Here is a 19294-nt window from a genome sequence, read left to right as displayed (position 1 = left end):
GCGAAGGGCTGGGGGGGGGGGCTGCTCGGTGGACTCTCGCGAGAGCGCGTAGCGCAGTGACTCGCCGCTGAGACACTTGGGGAATGAGGAGGGGTGCGGCTCGGCTTCTTCGGGGCAGAGGGACTGGCGTAGGCATTTTGCCAGAGACGGTGGAAAGGTGTGAGAAAGGGGAATGGGCGTCCTCGGGGAAGCCGGAGGGTTAGCGAGACGTCTGTGAGGTGGAGGCGCACTGCCAAGGAGGCGGTGCAGAGTCCTCTCTGTCCCGGGGAGTGGGGACTCGTTTGCCTGGCGGAGGGGTCCGTGAAGCGCTGAAGGTCGGTCGCGAGCCGCCGTAGCTCCTGCTGGCGGTGACCCCCAGCGGATCCGCGGCTCCCGCGGAGCCGCAAGGCGCAGTTCTGTTCCTTCCCCTGCGGGAGCATCTGTAATGGTCCCATCCGTTGCCCGAGGAGCGGCGCGAGGGGCGCATCTTCGCCTTGGGAGTTCTTACTGCCCCGGGCACCGGGGAAGTCGGTGTGACCAAACCTGTTCCGAGCGGGTGTCATTTCTGGCTCCGAGTCCCCCCTGCCAGGCCCCAGCTTCCTCCCTTCTCTTGGTGCCAGGAGGCGCTGTCTCTCAACTTCTGGAAACCCTAGAACTGTGCCCGCCCTTCCATCCCTCTCTCCCCCGTTCCCTCCGTGCCTTTATTGGTTGGGGGCCAGGCAGTTTTAGGCATTTGGCAGACAGCAGTGGGCAAAGCAAAAACCCCTGTTCTGGGGTGGGTGTGTGTGTGTGAGGATAGATAACCCATTAGAAAAGGAAAGTTAGAGATATTCCTTGCTTGCAGAAAGTCTTCGTTAAAACTTGACATGCAAATTCTAGTAACCAAGAGGCATTAGGTGAGAATCAGTTGGATTTCTAGTTTATGTCAGATAATGGTCTTTACACAGCTTTCTGCAAAGCTTAACTTGCCTTTATTTCTGCCTCTAATATTTATTGAACACCTGTGTTTTCTGTTTTTTTTTTTCTCCCCCAGACATGGTGATAAATGGTGAGGAAAAAAAAAAAAAAAGCAGTATCCTCTGCCACTGTTGAGTTTTCTGTCTGGTGGGAGAGGCAGGTGTTAAATAATCTACAAACTGATGTTCAGTTGTAACTGCGGCAGGTCCTGTGAGAAGAGGAACGTGGTGCTGAGAGTTTGTGTATATTAGAGTTGACCTAGTAAGGAGGCTTGGGAAAGTTTCTTTGAAGAAGTAAAGCTAGGGATGAGATCTAGAGGAGAAGTGAAGAGCTGACTAGGCAAAGTCTAGTCCTCACAGAAATCCTCTAAAGCAGATAAGATTACCTCTGTTTTAGAGTTGAGAACATTGACACCTCAGCAAGGTGGTGTAACTGCCGAAGGTTATTTCGGACTAAGTGGCAACCCACAATTCTGATTCAGCTAAGAATAGGGTCTTTCACATGCTCCTTGAGCCATTTGGTGGTTTTAGGAGAAGTCAATGCCACAAGCAGCTCAGGGACATTAGGGAGCAGGGGTCACAAATTCCAAAGGCTGTAGGGCTCAGGCAGATGGCATAAGTGAGTGAAATAGGCAGAATGTAAGACAGTAGGGAATGGGGAAGGGTGGCCACTGTGGTGAACCGGAGGCTGTATTTGCTATCTAAAGGAAAAAGCCAGGTGAAATTATTACTTTTAAATAATTGGCAGGGAGTTCCTACTGTGGCTGAGTGGTAATGAACCCGGCTAGTATTCATGAGGATGCAGGTTCAATCTCTGGCTTCGTTCAGTGGGTCGAGGATCTGGCATTGCTGTGGGCTCTGGTGTAGGTCACAGATGCGACTAGGATCCTACATTGCCGTGGCTGTGACAAAGGCAGACAGCTGCAGCTCCGATTCGACCCCTAGCCTGGGAACCTCCATATGCTGCAGGTGAGGCCCTTAAAATAAAAAAAAAAGGCACGTACATTTATCTGTCTCCTCCACTAGAATGTTAGTTCAATGGAGCAGGACTTTATCCTGTGTGTGTGTGTGTGTGTGTGTGTGTGTGTGTGTGTGTGTGTGTTATGCGTGCCTGGTGCTTAGAGCAATTTCTCACCATAGTAGACACTCAGCCTCATCCTCTATCTGAGCAATTTTTCCCATGTGTGCATAGTTTTGCAGATTTTGTAGCACATTTATCACTCACTTTTTTATTTTATCCACCATTCTTGTGTTGGCTCCTTGTTTGCTTCTGACATGGCCATTGCATGAAAAGCGCCCCAGCTCCTCTTTGGGTGTGTCTGCCTTTTGTACTTCTTCACTCTCTTCTTATTTTAGTTCCTCTCCCTGTGTACATGGCATCATATTTTGATAACCTCCGCTTATCTAGCTCATTTGTGTTTAAACAATGTTTTGTTGTTTGGGGTCTGCCTAGAATTTTAGGTGTTGATCTTGGACCCACCATCACAACCAGGTACCCTCTCTGTACCTTGAGCCTTAGCCCCTGAAGCCCTAGGCTGCCCTCCAGCTCCTTCTTGTTGGGGAAGTGCATGTAAGGTTTCGTTTCTTAGAAACTATTCTCCTGAGACATCTTGCTTCCAAGAAAGTGAACTTCCCTAGACATCTGAACTTCCCGTCCCATCACATGGACTTGAGCAAGACAGATTCTCAAGTCTGAAGGGGACTATTACAGCCTAGCCTCCTTAAAGCTCCTCTCAGAGCAGAGGATACGAGAGCTTGCTCTTCATTATCTCTTAGGTGCAGGATCATATATTCTTCAGGAATCATTGTTACTTGTAATTTTTTGTGGCCTCTCAGTAACACACACACACACACACACACACACACACACACACACAAGTTTAATGGAAATTTTCAAACATAGTAGAATTAACTCTCATGTTCTCCTGCTCTGGCTTTAACAATTAGCAATTCATGGCCAACTTTTGTTTTCTCTATACCTCTACCCACTCCTGTGGTTCTGGCTTGTTTTGAAGCAAACCCCAGACATCATATTATTTCTTTTGTAGTTGTCAGAATGTACTGCTAAAAGAGAAGGACTCCATCTTAAACATAACTTTAACATAATCCTAAATGCTTCCCGATAGCAGCAACAATTTCTTAGTGTCATCTTTTTAAAATAGCTGATTTGTTTGAATGGCGGTTTGCAAAGGAAAAAAGGGGTCATGGATACTTCAAAGATCCTTCGTATTTTTTAGTAAAGTATTTACGTTTAATTCAGCATGAACATGTTGGCACCTAGGGAGTAGAAGAGCAGATCGTTAAAAAAGTCATGAATCAATATAGGTCAAAAAATGAAGTAGATCTCGCTGCTCTAGACATCATCTTCCTTAAGACCCCATCCTCTGAGCTGACCCATACCCTGACAGCATGCTCATCCCGTGATCCCCAGAGGACCATTTACCCCAGTCTCCCCTTGGAGAGACTCTGCCCTCATTTTACAAGCAGCCTCAGGGTAACCTTTTGCACTGTTTCCCTCTGTCCATGGTGCTGACCTGCCAGCCAGAGGAACTATAACTTGCTTTGGGCCATTGGGATCTAATGTAGAGTTACCATCAAAGTGAACATTAAATATACATTAAATAGTTCCAGGAAGAGCTGTCTATGCTTATACTCTGTTTGGAAAAAAAAAAAAGCAAAAACAAGCTGAAAGTGAAAAGTAAAAAGGTTGAGTATGTGTGTATTGGTATCTCTATCTCAGACATAGTATAAATATTTTCAAATATGACCTCTTAACCAAGCTATAATGAGTTGAAATAAATTCCCATTTCACAAATTAAAAATTGCCTCTCCCACTGGTTCACTAATGCAGGTCTGATAATTGACAGAATAACAACCGTTAAAATGTTCCAATTCTTTTCACTCCATTGAGCAAAACAATAATGAGAAACTCTCAGTTATTTCTTGATATGCATGTATAATTGTCGACACTTTTTTTTTTGGTGCATCTCTCTACGAGGCCCCATGCTAGGCACTAGTGGGTAGACAGAGCCATAAGTCATAACCTTGTTATGCACAGTATTAATGGCAAAATGGGGAAATTAGTCACAGAATTGTCATATAGTAGAAAAAATGTTGGGATAGAAGGATGTGTGTACGCCTGTGACAGTGTAGAGTGTAGCCTCTCTTGGCTACCAGGAAAAGCTTCATAGAGGGAATCTTTTTTTTTTTTTTTGTAGTGTTGAAATTTTTTATTTTATTTTATTTTATTTTTTATTTTTTGGTCTTTTGTCTTTTTGTTGTTGTTGTTGTTGTTGCTATTTCTTGGGCCGCTCCCGCGGCATATGGGGGTTCCCAGGCTGGGGTTGAATCGGAGCTGTAGCCACCGGCCTACGCCAGAGCCACAGCAACGCAGCATCCGAGCCGCATCTGCAACCTACACCACAGCTCACGGCAACGCCGGATCGTTAACCCACTGAGCAAGGGCAGGGACCGAACCCGCAACCTCATGGTTCCTAGTCGGATTCGTTAACCACTGCGCCACGATGGGAACTCCCGAAATTTTTTATTTTAAATGAAAAATCAATAGAATACCTAAGTCCCTCTAAATTTCTGACTACAAAGAAGTTAAAACAACAAACGAGGCCAAACAAAAATTTTACTCTAAATCCAAGAGGCAGAAAAACTTGTGCCAATTCTCAGATATGTTCAGTTGGGGCAGAAGCCAAACTCTGGCTATTTTCATAGTGAGTACACAGGGGGTTGAAATAGTATTACCAAGTTCCTGCCATGTGGAGCACCCTAAATAAACAAAATAGCCTCAATCCAGTTTGCTAGCCCTGATGATTGCATGTGCTCCATGTGGTAGAATTTCTTCTGTTTTTTTTTTTTTCAATTTGAAGTCTTTTTAAAATTACTCAATGGATTTTATTACATTTATAGTTGTACAGCGATCATCACAAGAGGGACTCTTGAAGGATGGTTCGCAGAAGGGGAAAGAAAGGTGTTCCAAAGAGAGGTACCATCGTGAACACAGGTATTTTCATGCAATGGTATGTAGTTCAGTGTGCCGAGAACTTAGCCTAGCGGAAGGAAGTGGGGGAAGATGAAGTTTTGAGCACAGGCTGGAGAGAATTTGGATTTTTCTATAGGAAAGTGAAGGCATCTCTGTGTCTTTGGGAGAAAGTTCTCTCCCATTTAGACTCCTGGGCTAAAGCCACTCTATAAATACTATGCCAAGAGAGTACTCCACATACAGGGACTCGAGTGAGATGATTTCTAAGGTCTGTAATTTTTCTATTCATCCATCTATCCATGAAACACACATATAGAAGCTGATTATGTTTCAAATAAAGTATGAAGTACTGAAAACACAGTGGTGAAAGACATGTATGAGTCCTGCCCTGAAGGCCCTTACGTTCTAGATGGAGATTAGAGAAGGAGAAAAGTAATAGAAAGGAAACATATATAAGTAAATAGGATAATATCAGGTTATTATAAAAGTTAAGCAAGTAGGATGATGAGACAGAATGTGACTAGGCGGGGGTTACTCTAGAGAGTCTGCTCAGGGAAGGGTTTCTCTCAGGTTTGATATTCGAGCCAGAGTCTGAAGGATGCGAGGGAACCTCAGATGCGCAGGTCGTGGAAGAGGGTTTCTGGAAGGGGGAGGAGCAAGAGAGCATAAAGACCTCGCGTGGGAAAGTGTGACGCATTCTGAAACAGACCACGTTGCAAGAGTCTTGCGGGCTGTGGTCAGGGGTATGTAATTTATGTAATTATTCTAAACACTGACAGTTAGGGATTTACAACTAGCGAGTCACATGACCTGATGTCCACTTTAGCAGAATCACTCTGGGTGATGTTGAGGGTAAATTGGAGTGAGGCAAGAGTAAAGGAAGAGTGGCCAGATAGGGGCCCCTGGATTTAGTTCTGGCAAAAGGTGATGGTGACTCGGACTTGGGAGTGACCACAGAGGGAGAGAAAAACGGATGTGTTCCATGTGTTTTCAATGTAGAACTGTCGGGACTTGAAACAGCTTGGTTAGGGAGCATAAGAGAAAAAAGGCACTGAGGGTGGCTTCTGGGTTTTTTATTCGAGCAACTGGATTGATGGCGCTACAGTTTTGATGTGGGGAGAGCTGCTAGGAGCCTATGATTTGAAGTGGAGTAGTGGTGGGGAAATCACTCATTCTGACTTGGATGCAGTAATTTGGAGAATGCTATCAGATCTGTATAGGAGTTCCTGTTGTGGCTCAGTGGAAACCAATCTGACTAGTATCCATGAGGACACAGGTTCTATCCCTGGTTTCGCTCCGTAGGTTAAGGATCTGGCATTGCCATGAGCTGTGGTGTAGGTTGCAGATGTGGCACGGATCCTGCATTGCCGTGGCTGTGGTGTAGACCAGAGGCTACCGTTCCCAATTTGACCCCTAGCCTGGGAACCTCCATATGCCACGAATGTGCCCCCCCCCCCAAGAAAGAGATAGATATGTGTCAAGTAGACAGTTGGGTGCATGTCAAGAGGAAGGCCACAAGTAGGGATATAAATCTGGATGTCATCAGCCTGTATTAAAAGCTATCAGATTTGATGACAACATATAGGGAAAGAGTATAGGTATTGAAGGGAAGAGGAGGGAGGCCCATGCCCCTGGAGCACCCCTTTACTTAGCAGACAGTAGAGGAGGAAATATGTATCCCTTCAAAATTCACATGTTGAAGTTGTAACCCCCAGTACTTCAGAACCTGGCCTTATTTGGCACGAGAGTCATTGAAGATGTAAACAGTTAAGGCGACATCATATTGAGTAGGGCGGGCCCCTAATCCATTATGACTGGAGTCCTTATAAAAAGGGAAATTTGGCAGTAGACACACACACTGGCAGAACTCCATGTAAAGATTGGAGTTAAGCCACCACAGTCAAAGGACCAGAACCCAGAACACATCCTTCCCCAGAGCCCACAGGATGAGCATGGCCCTCCTGACACCTTGATTTCAGACCTCTGGCCTCCAGAACTGTGAATGATAAATTTCGCTCATGGTATTTAGTTGGGAATATTTTGTTAAGAGCAGCTCTAGCTGACTATTAGATGAATCCAGCATAGAAGACTGAGCAAAAGTCACCAGGGAAATAAAAGAAAAACAACTTGAGTGTGGTATCATGGAAGCCGAGGAAAAGAGGCATTACCGGAAGGGAGCGGCGGTTTTTATTAAAGGCTGTTGAGGAGTTCCCCTCGTGGCTCAGTGGTTAATGAATCTGACTAGGAACCAGGAGATTGCGGGTTCGATCTCTGGCCTTGCTCAGTGGGTTAGGGATCCAGCGTTGCTGGGAGCTGTGGTGTAGGTTGCAGACGTGGCTTGGATCCCGTGGTGCTGTGTCTCTGGCATAGGCTGGCGGCTGCAGCTCCGATTAGACCCCTAGCCTGGGAACCTCCATATGCCGTGGGAGCAGCCCAAGAAATGGCAAAAAGACAAAAAAAAAAAAAAAAAAAGAGGCTGTTGATAGATTATGGAGTTCCTGTTGTGGTTCAGCAGGTTAAGAACTGGACTAGTATACAGGAGGAGATGGGTTCGATCCCTGGTCTCGCTCAGTGGGTTAAGGATCCTGCACTGTCACAAGCTGAAGCATAGGTTTTAGATGTGGCTTGGATCTGACATTACTGTGGCTGTGGTGTAGGTGGGTAGCTGTAGCCCTGCTTTGACCCCTAGCCTGGGAACTTCCGTATGCCGTGGGTGTGGCCATAAAAAGGAAAAAAAGGGGGGGGGTTGTTGAGAGATTAAATAGGAGGGAATAGAAGAAGTATCACAGGATTAGATTTTGCAATATATTTGGGGATTCTTGTCTCCCTCTCCCCCGCACCTCTTCATGTTTGAGATTGACATGATATTCACCTATTGACGATGACTGAGTTATCAGTTTCTCTTCAGTGTTCGAAGGGGCTGGGTGTGCTGCCAGGTAGATCGAGCTCGTAGTTTTTCTTCTGGTCCCCTGGGAGTTGGAGGATACTTTCGGCAATGTCCTGTGTCTTCCTCCTTTGTGTTCAGAATCACTGCTTTATTCTGTAGGAAAGGGTGGTTGCTGCCGCTCCCCAGTGGCAGAAGCATCTCCGTGAATGAGCCGACCACTCAGCTGTCCTGAACTCAGTTCTCTGATTACTCCATTCACCGGTCACCACCCAGTGCTTCCCTGTCTTGAATTTGGACCATCTCTCAAACCATGCCCATCCTCACAGCCAATCCCTTTCTGCCCGTGTTTTTAGCTCTTTTTGTTCTGTTCAGAATTTATGGTCCTTGGCCGTACTTTTTCTTGATTTTCATCAATGTTATGCATTTATTATTTAACAGTATCTTTTCTTGGGTCATTTCTGGGAATTTGGACTGAGAGCTGAAGTAGGCACAAGGATATGTTCTGACATCTTGAATCAGTCCTCTGCGATGTTCCCTTTTTGTGGATTAATATTGATTCCATTATCATGCCATGTTTGTACTCCTAGAGCACAAATGCCTCCTGATCATCAGGGTGTGATCAGAATTCACTGGCAAGTCTCCTTGGATATTTCTTCTGAACTGTGCTATTTGATTCGGCACCACCAGTGGTAAGGCCCTATCTATACATGTAGCCTTTATTTATTGACTTACATAGTTTGTTGATTGTTTGCTATGTACATATTACAGTTGGTGATACAGAGAAATATAATATAGGGTCTCTATTAATGAATTCATGAGAAATTGGGAAAAAGAGGCATCCACGCGAAGGATGTTAAATGACAATGCAGGAATTAAGCAACATGAATTCTTTTTTGATAGGGCCATTTCAGTTGCAAGTGAAGAACTCTAGGTTTACACATATTATGATTAAAAATGTTAACTTAGGGGTTCTAGTGTCTAGAACAGTAAGCCGTCAATAAATGTTTGTTGTCTCATGTAACTGAAATGACCAAGGAAAGTTTAAGTTCAGGAACACCCAGATCACGCCCTCAGGCATCTCATTCCCCACTTTCTTCAGCTCTGCCGAATTGGCCCTATTTTCATGAAGGTTCTCTCTACCATTCCCTCCTTTTTTCCCCTGCAAATAATTCTTGCAAAAATTCTAGGGCTGATATTCATAGGGTTGGTTGACGTGGGTCATGTGCCTATTCCTGAGCCAATCATTGTGACTGGAGCAGGGGGTGGGGTGGGGGTGAAATACCTGGTAGGTCAGGCCTGGGCCACGTGTCCATTCCTAGAGCTGAGGTTTCTGAAGCACTTCTGGTTCATAAACTCGTCCCCATACACAGAGGACAGGGAGAGACTGCAACGAGGCGGGCCACTTCAGATGGATAAGTGACAGGTGTAACAAGCAAGGGAACTTACCTCTGAGGCTTGTTCTGAGCAGCCCCAAGATGCGTAGATCTCCACACCTGCCTGCCAGAATCTTAAAAGTTTGTGTAGAGACCTTAGCAGTGTTCAGTCACGTATACCATCCAGGTGGTCTCAGCAGCACTTGACTCTGTCAAGGCTGCGTCCTTGAAACAGCTCCTTCTGTGGAAACGCTGGGCAGAATGTACATTCCAAGCACAGGAGAGGGGGCAAGGAGCCTCCAGTGACCTGGGTCCCGCTTGTGGGATCAGTTGACTGTCAAGTTCTCTTGGTGACCTCCTCCAACGCCCCACCCCTCGTGACAGGCTCTTACAATCTCACACAGCCCCTTCCTCCAAGACGGGCTCTGAGCACTCATCAGGGGGTGTCACCAGCATGGAGGTGGCTCCTTGGGCATCTGTCTGGCTGCACTGGGGGCAGATGCCACAGCAGCCATAGAGGTACATGAAAGAGAAAACAGAGATCAGGATAGTGATTCCCAAAATAAGTAACAATTTTTTCCACCAAGAGCCCTGTGATCTGAACCACTGATTTATTAAGGACCCTGGGCTCGGGGTTGGATCATTCAGGGAAATCACTTGTGCCCTCTTGTGGCTTAACGAAGATGATACACCCCGCTGACTCATCAAGTCAGAACACACAATGCTCTATTTGCATAATGGCACAGGTACCTTCTTGCAAGGCAGTAAAAACGTCCAAGGCCATCTTATCTTGCAGGGTGGCTTTTTCTCGTTGGAGGCATTTCTGTGTTCAGTAAGGACAGGCTTTACTGCTTGGCACTTAAGGCCTTGCTGGGTGAACTTAGTAAGGGCTTCTAGGATACCCTCCAGACCAGTGGAGGGGACAGGGATAGGGGCCAAATGAACTTGCCAGTAAACAGAATGCACCCATGTGGCCTTGAGGAGAGGGAGGTTGGTGATTTTTGTTGCTGTGGGGTGGATTCTCCCTGGGCTCAGGAAAACCCAGGGTGCAGCAGCCCAACCACAAGTGGACGCCATGGCCAAAGCTTTATGCCACAGACTGGGGGCCACCCTTATAAGTATGTGGCTGGTATGACCTGTCAGTGCCAAACCAATCACAAGCCTTTAATGTGACAAGAGGACCACACAGTTCCAGTGAAACCCATCCCATCTCTCTGGTGCAGTTGGGTTGGTTATTTTTAGGGTGATTTTTCTGTACCCAACATAATGTTGCTCAGGTGCTCAAATGTCCCCAATCCAGGGTGACCCACAGGAACCCATGTGTGCACAGCCACATCATGATGGTGATATTTTTAGGACCCTTCTTGTCAGTAGTTTGATGGGCTGCCCATCTAGTTTGATTGACCGAAATAGAGTACTGGTGCCCAGGGTTATGGATCGTGTATGCCACAGGCTGGGGTTCCGGATCAGTACTGGTGATAGCAGAGCAATTAAGGATACGAGTCCTAGCTGGTCCTTCCTTAATATACTGATTTAGGGCCTTCCAATCCCCTCCCTGGGATGGCATTACCTACCATGCCATTTCTGATTTGCTGAGAGGGGCAGCCGCCCACTTACCTGACAGGTGGATTGATTCTTTTGCTGTGCATAGCAGTGGGCCTGCCATGGGAAGATATTTCTATCAGGTGCCCATCCCTTGACCGGACGCCACAGGAGCAGCAGAAGTATAAGGTCAAAAAGACAGATAAGTGGCCCGGAATTGCATGGGGAGGTCTTCCCTTTCTGCAAGAACTACACCTGTGCCTGATCCTTGGCTGTTAGTGTGGCTGCAATTTTGGGACCCGGTCGTGCAAACCAGACGTACTGGCCAGGGAGGCAGCACTGTCAAGGCATGAGGAGATGGACCAGGGGGCAGGATACGCCAGACCAGGACCCCACCTTCTCTCCTCTTTCAGTGGTGCGGGTTCTGTTCCAGGTAGCATGCATTTCACCTGGCCTGGCTTGCAGCAGGACAGTGGGATTCCAGTGGGGTAGTAATTCACCCTCCCCAGTGGGACAGCCCATTGCAAACTCCAGTAGATAACACCTTTTTCAGGCGTGACGGGGCTTGGTATTCTCAACAGCAGAGCACCTTGATCCCCAGTGAGAATCGGGGCACTGTCTGTTCGCTGTGACTTCCATGCCTTTAAAGCATCAGTATCTTGGCAGGGGCCCCGCGGTCTGGCACATGGGGTGACAGGCCCTACTGGTTGTCATTCAAATGTCTTAAAGGCTGGGACAGTACTGGACACAGTTTGTCCAACTGGCCAAAGTGGTTTTTAACCTGTTAGTAATTTAATTTGCTCCTTTAGTATTTCATCCTTCCTTTCTATCAATGCTGCTGCCTGCAGCTTATAGGGGAGATGAGCCTCCATTCAATATCGTGTTCTCTTGCTCAGCTGTGTGTTTTGTGACCTTTGAAGTGTGACCACTGATCACGGTCTACGCGACAAGCCTAACTTCGAAGGGTAGTCTGTTTCTCTAATCCCCTGATGGTGGCTGCCTGGTTTGCATGGCGACAGGGGCAGTCTTGGGTCAGACCAGATGCAATGTCCACACCAACAAAGGCATATTTAGAGCCCTCATTCAGAGGGAGGGGCCCAATATAATCAATCCTCCAGTCCCTCACCAGTTGGGGTCTCCAGTGGGTGCCCCTTGACTTTGGCAGTTGCCTTGGGTGTTATTTAGAACCCACAGGTCATGTTGTTACTGCCTTAGCCAGGTCACTGTGTCTCAAGGGCATTCAGGCATCCTTGGCAATGCACCACCCCACTCAGGCACTGCAGAGGCCATTCTTTCCATGCACCCAGTCTGCTCTCTCTGCTGAAGCATCAGCTTCTAGGGCTCGTACCCGAGCTAGGACATCAGCACCCTCTGAGTCGGGACACAGAGAACAGTGAGCACTGACTCACGTTCTTACAGGCAAACCCAGTGTCTTTCCGCATGTCCCGACTCCGTAAGGGCTTATTCATGATGATCTCCTTCTCAGCTTCCCATTTTCTAAGCCACAGGGTTAATCCCTTTAGAACAGCCCAACTGTCAGTGCCAAGTGTTAATGGCCAGGGAGGGCTCAAGAGTGATCAGCCTTCCTGCAGCTGCAATTCATCCCTGTTTCCACCAGATGGTGTCAGTGTTGGGCTGAATAGCAACTGCAGTCCGTGTGGGCCGGCTTCTGCAGCCAGACCCATCTGTTACCAGGCACGGTACACTCTACTCCCTCTCTGCAGGCCACGGGGCCCTCTCCAGGATTAGGGACAGGAGCATTTAGAGGCTCTCCACACTCTACAGGGCCTCGTAGCCCACAAGGGAACTTAAACACGAGGCTTGTCCTGAGCGGCAGGAAGATGAGCACATCTCCATACCTGCCTGCAAGCAAAAACCTTACAAGTTTTTATAGAAGCCTTAACAGGGTTTGGTCCTATATTCGGTCCAGGTTGGTCTCAATGACCCTTTACTCTCCCAAAGCTGCATCCTTGAAACAGCTCCCCCTGTGGGACTGGTGGGCAGAAGGCACATTCCAAGGACAGGGGAAGGGGGTGAGGAGCCTCTGATTGCCCTGGTCCAGCTCGAGGGACAACAGGCAGTCATGTCCTTTTGATGACCTCCTCCGGCAGCTACATGGACCAAGAGTTTGGAAAGGCTTTTCTCCCAAAGAAAAATCGAGCAGGTATTGCTACCAGAAGAAGGACTAAAGCACGGGGAACTATATCTAATCACTTGTGATGGAACGTGATGGAGGATAATGTGAGAAAAAAAAAATATGTATAACTGGGTTACTTTACTGAACAGCAGAAATTGACAGACCATTGTAAATCAACTATAATATAAAAAGGTAGGTATGGGAATAATATATAAGCACTACTGTATGTACAATAGATAACTAACAAGGACCTACTGTATAGCATGGGGAAATCTCAATATTCTGTAATAACCTCTATGGGGAAAAAAAGAATGGATATATGTACAACTGATTCACTTTGCTTTATGCCTGAAACTAACACACTGTAAGTCAATTATGCTCCAATAAAATTTTAAAAAATAAAAAAGAATGCTATACAGGTAAAACCAATGATTTTTTTTTTTTTTTTTTTTGCTGTCCTGCAAGGCTCTAGTAGAAGAGCTGCCATAAGACAGTGCATAATTCCACCTGATTCTGTCAGTTCAGTGTGTTTGAAAGTGGGTCAAAGCAAACTTTCTGAAGGAGATTGAAATTTAGTTAAACTTGAGGAATGAGCAGGAATTGACTTGATAGAGAAAAAAGAATCTTCTGGAGGTGAGTGGGAGTAGAGTACAGGCAATGGACCAGAGTGCCCTGAGTGGATCCATTGGTGAAGGAGAAGGAGGTTGGAGATGCCGAATGTGAAGATGACCTTGACAAGATACCCTGAGCTACAACAGCTGCAAACGAGCCTTCAGCAAAGTTTGCTTGAGCCAGGCTGTAGATAATCTCCATCCTCACCTCCATGCCTGGATGATAACCCTTCCAAGTTCTATAGCCTTTGCCGCTGGAGTTCTGGGAGCACCTGTCACTGACCCCGGTGCCTGCTTTGTAATGCTGCTTCCTCATTGTTAGTAGAGCCTGATGTCCATTTATGCCCTCCTGTGACCAACTCAGCTCACCTCTTGTAATTGATGGTACTGAGTCTTCTTAGCCTGAAGGCAAGAAAAGCGTGCTGCTGACCTTTCCCCTTTTTTAGAGTCAGCCAACAGAAGGGTTTGTTCCAAGACTGACAAAGAGAGGAAAAATCCCTCCCCATCAGAAAAGCAAATGCACAAGAGCAAGCGTGTAAGGAAATCAAAACTCCTTGGGGGAGTTCCCATTGTGGCTCAGCTGAAAGGAATCTGACTAGCATCCATAAGGACACAGGTTCGATCCCTGGCCTCACTCAGTGGGTTAAGGAACCAGTGTAGACACTGCTTGGATCTGGTGTTGCTGCGGCTGTGTTGTAGGCCAGCAGCTATAGCTCCTATTCGACCTTTAGCCTGGGAACCTCTATATGCCATGGGTGCAGCCCTAAAAAGACAAAAAAACAAAACAAAGCAAAACAAACTCCCCCAAAAAAACTCCTTGGGTGCAAGCCACACCCCTTATGATATTCCCACTTTGCTTCTGGGGAGTCCATGGAGAGACCCAACACTCGCCCTGGGTAATCACCCAATCAACCATGTAGCTGTAGACATGGAGAATACTTCCCTGAAGGAAAGGAGTCCAGGTTGCGGCTTGTAGAATTGCTAATATGTATTCAGTGTTATTATGAGCCAGATTCAGTTTTTAGGAGCTAGTTATAGATGTGAACTAATTTCTTTCTCATGCTCATCCTGGGAGGAAGATGCCATTATTATCCTCATTTACCAACAAGGAAACTGAGGCACAGGGAAGTCAAGTAACATGCCCAAGATGATCTTGCTATGGAGTGGAGGATCCTGGGTTCTGATCCAGGTGGTCTGAATCCAAGGCTGTGTTCTTTTCCATCACTTTATACTGTATCCAACTCTGTTACTCGAACCCACAGTGACAAGGTGAATAAGCACACTTCACCAGGGAAAGAACTTCAGTACTCCTCATAGCTGGTCAGGAAGGGAGTCCAGTGTCTAGATGCTGCTACTGATATTTCCACTCTGTTTTATGTGTATTCCTTTTCAGTCAGGCTATGTTTGCCTCTCATAGACAACAGGAAGCCCCCTTTATCTTGGCATCTGTTCCTCCATTCTTTTCTAATAAGCTCTCTGGCCTTTGTATACACCTGCTCTTTTTAATCTGTCCTGAGAAGCCCCATTTGCCCTGGATTCTCATATTTTTTAGAGCAAGATACCTAAAGACCATGAAACCCTGTGGCTAATATGCATCAGCTCTCATAGGATAACTTTGATACATTATCACACTCTAAAGACTCTCTTTGGAGTTCCCATTGTGGCTCGGTGGTTAATGAATCCAGCTAGTATCCATGAGGATGTGGATACAATCCCTGGCCTTGCTCAGCGGGTTGGGGATCCAGCATTACTGTGACCTGTAGTGTAGGTGGCGCATGTGGCTCAGATCCCACATTGCTGTGGCTGTGGCATAAGCTGGTGGCTACAGCTCTAATTTGACCCCTAGCCTGGGAACCTCCATATGCTGCAGGTGCAGCCCCCCTGAAAATAATAAAGACCCTCTCTATGTCAAAGGAAAAGTTGAGGTGGGCCAAGGGAAAGGAAGGGGCAGAGGGCCCCATCTTGCCGTTGTGGGGACAAAGCCAGATAAAGGGGCTGGTGATTAGGTAGAGCAATGGGCCCTGTACCTTCAAGACCAGGACCGCTGGCTGGAATACTATGAGAATTTCTTGTAGGAAAGGCAGTAAGCTCTCAGAGAGGAGGAAACAGAAAAAGGCAAATGATTACCTTGGCCATATGTGCCTGGGTCCGAGCCTGTGAGCTACCCCCTTTCCCCTGTTGGCCTAGGACTGAAGCCAGTGCGTCCCATGTGAGCGTGTGCAGGAAGGGCTGACCAGCTCCTCAGAGTTGAGGAGACTTCTCTCTCTCGTCCCTCAGCACATCTGCTTACACCGAGGGTTGAGTATCAGTCCTGGGACTCAGATCCCGATGATGGACTTCCGGTTTTTTTTTTTTCTCTTATGAACAATGTCAAATGGGGCTGGCTGCCCTTCAGCCTTCTCATTTGGTTTGGGGGGCTGATGTCCAGCTGTGTCTTCGTGTATGTGGCTGGTTATGTGTGTATTTCCGGGGTCTGAGTAGGTGTAAGGGAGTAGACACTTCCCTACTCAACTATGTGATCTGAGAATGGGCTAGTGGGTCATTTCCCAAGTGAGGAGCTAGCTCTCCCGGTTCTGTAGTTGCTGAGAAGATAAGACATATGCAGGGAGCTGTTGGCTCGTCTACTAGCTTGCCAAAGATAAGGCTACCTGAGAGTGAGGTCCAGACAGAGGAAAGCGGGGCCAAAGGGTGGAGAGGGTGCCTTAGAGTTCTAAAGTCATCATTTGAGCTCATAGACCAAAAGCTGGAGGCCCTGGTCTTTTTCATATTTTGAGCCAATACATTTCTTGTTTTACCGAAACCACTTTGAAGTTTCTGTCACTTACAACCCATACAATCCTGACTAATATATGTAATAAGCATTTACATGCTATGTTAGGTAACTTAGAAATTATCATCTCCATTTTACAGGTGAGGAAATGCAGGTTTGAAGGCCCAAGTAATTTGCATGGATGTTACAGGTAGTCATTGAAAGAGCTAGGATTTAGCACAAGGTTGATTTCTTCCTTCTTCCTTCCTTTCTTTCTTTTTTTTTTTTTTTGTCTTTTTGTCTTCACACCCGTAGCATATGGAGGTTCCCAGGCTAGGGATCTAATTGGAGGTGTTGCTGCCGGCCTATGCCAGAGCCACAGCCACGCCAGACCCAAGCCACATCTGTGACCTACACCACAGCTCACGGCAAGGCCAGATGCTTAACCCACCGAGCAAGGCCAGGGATCGAACCTGCATTCTCATGGATACCAGTCAGATTAGTTTCTGCTGAACCATGATGGGAACTCCTCTTTTTTTTCTTTTCTTTCCTTTCCTTTCCTTTCCTTTCCTTTCCTTTCCTTTCCTTTCCTTTCCTTTCCTTTCCTTTCCTTCCCTTCCCTTCCCTTCCCTTCCCTTCCCTTCCCTTCCCTTCCTTCTTTCCTTTTCCTCCCCACCTTCCTCCCTCCCTCCCTTCTTCCCTTCCCTTCCCTTTCCCCTTCCTTCCTTCCTTCTTTTTTAATTTTGCAAGTGTGGAAGTTCCTGGGCCAGGGATCAAACCCACGCCACAGCAGTGACAACCCTGGATCCTTAACCCACTGAGCCACCAGCCCACTCCTACAAGGTTGATCTTGGATCTAAAGAGAATGTACTTTCCCCAAAACCTTTGAAAATGTTTTCAGGTTTGGTTTCCTCAAGGAACACAAGCACCTGTCATTCAGTCTCCTTTGGAGAGGCTGCCTTCCTCATGCTCAGTTCTAGAATTTAGCTGATGAATTGTTGGCTGACTCTGGTTGTTGTTTATACAGTTTGTGAACTTGCAGTTTATGATATCTTGTAATTGTGTTTTCCCTGCCATTTTGCGAATTCAGCTTTGTGAGCAAACATTGCCTGTGATTTAACTCCATTACAGTAATGAAATGCATGAGCGCATGCACACACACACACACACACACACTCACACACACACACACACACTCACACACACACGCTTCCTCAGAACAGTCCACAGCTCTCTGATTAATCACATATGTAAAGTACAGTGTTTACAGGAAATCAGCAGGTGGCAATTAGCATCTTGGAAATTACTGGGGAAGCACAACTGGAGCTGCCACTTCAGGATGGATACATAGCAATAACCAGCAAAGTGACAAACCCCCCTAGGAGCTGGAAATGAGTCGGGCTGGGAGTGGGGGCTACTAGGCACACAACCGCTGGTAGGGCAGCCTGGTGTGGCTCACAGATTGCATTGCAGTCTCTCCTGACACTCAACAGTCAGTCTTTGGGTAGAGACATAAAACAGTTTCCCAACAGGTAGACCATCTTAGAAGAAACTTAACCCACCCAAACACCACCACCCTCCAAAAAAAAAAACCCCTCAGACCTCAGTCTAGGCACAGATAGACACTGGCACTCCTGTACTAGTTGTCAACGTATTGACCTAATTCCATACCGATTAGTGAACCACTGCTGTCTTGAACTGGCGGAGTGGTGTCCCACTGCAGTTTTCCCTGGCGAACTCTTCAGGATCCAGTGACCAAAAGCCTGGCTCCCACTCCAGTACTGAGTCCAGGGTGCATTCTGATTGGTCAGGGCCTGTGCTGCCTGCCTGGGTAAACTATCACCCCTCAGAAATTTCAGGGACCACTGCAGAAGACAGAGACAGCGGGTGTGTTTCTGGAAAGAGCAAGAAGAGCAAACAGCGCATGGCCCCTCGTTGTGCTTGAGAGGCCCTTCATCAATAGTTGAAACAAAATTCAGTATGTATATCTTTGCCTACACCTATGTCATCTCTATCTCTGTACCTGTCTGTGTCATCTTTTGGGAATGAAGTGGCAGCGTAGCCCTGAATCCCAGGCTCTGCCCTACCATGTGCAAGCCATGTGACCTCATCACGAGAATCGATGCTGTCAATTCTCAACCCCGACTACCTATTAAAATCACCTTTTGGAGCTTTTACACAAACTGCAGATGCTTGGATCCCACCTACCAAGGTGCTGATTCCGTAGACCTGAGATGAGGTCCAGTCACCAGAATTTCTTTTTCAGACTCATTCCTCAACTGATTTTAAGGTGCCATTGCACCACTAGCAAACTTTCTAAGCTTCAACTTCCTCCTGTAATAAAAAATGAGCACTAGTGCCCATGTCGTGGGATTAAGTGAGATAATGTTATGTAAGGCTTTTTGGGCACAGAATGTGGGACATGACCTTGTAAGTGTTAGTTCTATTAATAACTAATATTCAGTACTCTAAAAAGCAGTTTTTACGAGTTCCTGTTGTGCCTCAGCGGAAACGAATCTGACTAGTATCCATAAGGATGCAGGTACAATCCCTGGCTTCACTCAGTGGGTTACGGATATGGCATTGCCATGAGCTGTGGTGTAGGTCGCAGATGCAGCTATCCTGGGAAGCTCTGTATGCTACAGGTGTGGCCCTAAACACACACACACACACACACACACACACACACACACACACACACAAAATTAAAAGCAGCTTCTCATTTTATTTTAATGACATAGGTAACAAGTAGATTCATCCTAGTTACAAACAATTCAAATAGCATAGAGTAAAAAGTGTTGAAAGATGGAGTTCCTGTTGTGGTTCAGCAGGTAAAAGACTGGACTTTGTGACAATGCAGGTTTCATCCCTGGCCTTGCTCAGTGGGTTAAGGATCTGGCATGGCTGCAATATTCGGTGTAGTTTGCAGATGTATCTCAGATCTGATGTTGCTGTGGCTCTGACATAGGCTGCAGCTGCAGTTCTGATTTGACTCCTAGGCTGGGAACTTACATATGCTGCAGGTGCAGCCGTAGAAAGAAAAAAAAAGTGGTGAAAGGTATCCTC

General features: G+C 46.7%; 1 long non-coding RNA gene across 3 annotated transcripts in view; it reads left to right on the top strand.

The window, feature by feature from the left end:
* The first annotated feature begins 79 nt into the window (after positions 1-79).
* LOC125127358 (uncharacterized) overlaps positions 80-19294 on the top strand; it is a 36680-nt gene continuing 17465 nt past the window's right edge. For 2 of the 3 annotated variants that reach the window (XR_007134920.1, XR_007134919.1), the window contains exons 1-3: positions 1876-1904; positions 4857-4950; positions 8404-8505. This is a non-coding gene — a long non-coding RNA (uncharacterized LOC125127358). Of the gene's footprint in view, positions 158-1875; positions 1905-4856; positions 4951-8403; positions 8506-19294 lie in introns of those variants that run through there. The other variant, XR_007134921.1, reaches the window with a different exon arrangement.

The sequence above is a fragment of the Phacochoerus africanus genome, chromosome 5 (genome assembly GCF_016906955.1).
Source record: "Phacochoerus africanus isolate WHEZ1 chromosome 5, ROS_Pafr_v1, whole genome shotgun sequence".
NCBI classification, from domain to species: Eukaryota; Metazoa; Chordata; class Mammalia; order Artiodactyla; family Suidae; genus Phacochoerus; species Phacochoerus africanus.
The sequence above is the reverse complement of the archived record's forward strand: the minus strand, read 5'-3'. Positions and strand labels throughout refer to the sequence as shown.